At 32.6% G+C, this 3,439-nt stretch overlaps 1 pseudogene; it reads left to right on the plus strand.

Moving 5' to 3' along the window:
* Window positions 1-2,059: 2,059 nt before the first annotated feature.
* Window positions 2,060-2,679, plus strand: LOC139483315 (uncharacterized; annotated as a pseudogene).
* Window positions 2,680-3,439: the final 760 nt, after the last annotated feature.

Here is a 3,439-nt window from a genome sequence, read left to right on the forward strand (position 1 = left end):
AGCTGTCCGTATGTCAACAGCAGTAAACCAGCAACCCAAACCAGGCCCCAATGAATTTTTGAAAGATGAGTATCTTAATTATCTTGAACTTCCACATGACAATTTAGTAGATAATCATATTGATGGCAATTTGACCAATAATTATTTGGAATACGAGCTAGGTCAATCAGATATAATTGTTAAAGGTAGACTTAGAAAAAACATTCAATTTTGGAAAGATATTGGTGCTCCTAAATTTATTATAGATACTATTAGACATGGTTATATTTTACCTTTCTATTCCAATCCTATATCGATATATTTATCTAATAATTTATCAGCTTTGAATAATGCAGATTTTGTAAATTCGGCTATTAACGATTTATTAACTAGACCACTTATTAAAAAGTGGAGAGAAGACAAGCAAATTATTATGTACTTGGACGATGGGCTTGGTGTACATGATGATAAGGAATTGTGTACTCAAATGTCTATACTATTAAAAAAGACATATTTAGTAGCGGTTTTGTACCTACAGCTGAAAAGTCTATGTGGACACCTACTAAAAATCTAACTTTTTTAGGCACTAATATTGATTAAGATAAAGGCGTTTTTACTATCCCTGGCAATCGTATTGATAAGATTATGAGTACCATTTCAGATATTGATTTGTGTTTAACCAAAAGTCGTAAAGTATTTGAAAGGAAGGTAGCTTCCTTGGTAGGACAGAATATATCTACGTCTACCGTTATAGGCAATATAGTATATTTAATGACTAAACATTTGTCTATTGACATTAATAGTGTTCATTCATGGAACAGTTATATACATTTATTTGTAGACAGTATTGATCAAATTAATTGTTGGAGGTTTAATTTACATGAAGCCAATGTTAAACCTTTTAAGACTGATGTATCTTGGCAGACTATTGTATATAGTGATGCAAGTAATACGGGTTACGGTGGTTATATCGTGGAAAACCCATATAATATTTCTCATGGTACGTGGTTAGAATCTGAAGTTTCTACTAGTTCTACATGGAAGGAGTTGACTGCGGTGAAAAATGTATTTTTGTCGCTGATAAACTTTTTAAGTGGCAGGAATGTAAAATGGTTTACTGACAACCACAATGTTGTTAGCATTGTTAGTAAAGGGAGCACTAAATCAGTACTGCAAAAGTTAGCTTTAGATATTTTTAGCATATGTATTAAACACAATGTTAATATAGATATAGTATGGATCCCTCGTACTGAGAATGAGAGAGCAGATTATCTAAGTAGGAATATTGATTCAGATGATTGGGCTATTTCTGAATTTGTATTTCAGATAGTTGAATCCCTTTGGGGACCTCATGAGGTTGATTGGTTTGCCTCTGACGACAATTTAAATTGCACGGCAAGGCCGTAATGGCCCCTTGAGGCAAGTGAGGCAATTGCCTCACTAAAATTTCGACACTTTATTATTTGATTATTTTTTTTTATACATATATATAAATATAATAGTCATTTGTTGTTCTGTCTCAATCTTAATTTCTATAACTTAATTGTCATCATTCCTTTTAAACTTTTCTTCATGGATATAACTCAGCATCTCAACGAGTGATGTTTCTCGATTACATTAACCTAGTAACGATAGTCATCATGGATCTTCGGTTAAAAACAAGCAGCTCTAGCAGAAAAAGGAAAAGCGACACTGAAGGCATTTGCTGGAGAATTGCAGAATCTACCTGTCTCTTTAGTTAGTAAAATGAATTTAGTTCCAGAATTACTTTCGGAATCTCAAGCAGCATCTACAACAAAAGGGTATTATGAAAGTTTTTTACGATGAAAAAAATGGGCTATATTGAACGGAATTAAAAATTGTGATATTCTACCAGCTAAACCTTTTCATGTAGCTATATATTTAGCTTCGTTGACACAGTCGAGCAATAGTTAGTCCAGTTGTTCAGGCGTTTTATTCTTTAAAGTGGATACATTCACTAATTGGATCATTATGTTCACCGACTGATTCGTCTTTAGTTATTAATGTGTTACAAGGTGCGAAACGCAGTTTGGCTACTCCTACGAATAAAAAGGAACCTATGTCGGTGGAATTGCTGCATAAAATGCATGATGTCATGTTTTCTTTTGGTAACTTGTATAATCAACGTATAATTTGTGCGTGCTTCACTGCATTTGCTGGTTTTTTAAGAGTTTCTGAGATGCTTAATATTAGAAGAAGTGATGTATAGTCATTTAGAGTGTTATATATCAATTATCATACAACATGGTAAAACAGATGTATATAGAAATGGAAATTCAGTATTAATCGCTCGTACACATTCAAATAAGTGTCCCGTTAAAAACATGGAATTATATTTGCAGTGGGCTGATATTTCATGTGATTCTGATGAGTTTATTTTTCGAAATCTAACAAAATGTAAAAATGTTTATGTTTTGCGTAAAGAGAATACCCCTTTGTCGTATTCAAGGATCCGTGAGCTCTTTATTGAGGCTTTGAAGCCTTTTGTTCATAACATAAAGCGATATGGATTGCACAGTTTGAGGTCTGGGGGTGCTAGTGTTTGTGCTAATCTGGTTTTACCAGACCGTCTTTTTAAGAGGCACGTACGGTAGATGGCGTTCTGAAACGGCCAAAGATGGTTATGTTAAGGACTTCTTAGAAGATTTGCTTAAAGTCTCCAAAAATTTAGGGTTATAGATTTTTTGCTTTAATTTTGAATTCTTTTATTGCATGATATAACACTTTCTTGAAAATTTTCCCGTTCTTTGTGTTTCTGCCATCGGCTCTGACGTGTGGTATTGCACTTTACTATTTCTTGTTATTATTATTATTATTATGAGAATAATGTGTGGTTTTGATATATGGGTATTAACGGAAGAAGAATACCCAATTTGCGTTATTAGGTCAATTTTGGTAATTAACACATACGGTTTTCCTTTTAAGGAACCTTGTAGTGCTAACAGATGAACCATTTCACAGTCGTGAAAATCCATTCATTTACATACAAGTGACATATTTACCACCTATTGAGGGATACTTGATTAATGCTCTTTCTTAATTGTATTATCAGACATTTTCAATTGTAATCATAATCATTCTGATAAAATACATGTACATATATGTGCATACTCGTGTATGTTCAAATTATAGGCTCATGCAAAACAGTGAAAACACACGCCTTGTCTTAAGTTATATTGAAAAAAATATTTATTTAATTATTCTCTTGATCAAAGTGAGAAAAGATCTCAAATAAAAAAAAACTAAACTAACTTTTTCCAAGTCCACACCAATATTGGTACTTTAGCTTGGGTTGAGAAAACGTACCGCTTTTATCGATTAGATCATTATTTATCCTAGTTTAGAGTTCATTCTTGAATGACATCGTTTTTCATGTTTTGAAGTACAAAAAGTAATGCTGCTTACAATTTAGTACAGTGTTATTATATTATTGCATTTC

The sequence above is a fragment of the Mytilus edulis genome, chromosome 7, assembly GCF_963676685.1.
Source record: "Mytilus edulis chromosome 7, xbMytEdul2.2, whole genome shotgun sequence".
Classification (NCBI taxonomy): domain Eukaryota; kingdom Metazoa; phylum Mollusca; class Bivalvia; order Mytilida; family Mytilidae; genus Mytilus; species Mytilus edulis.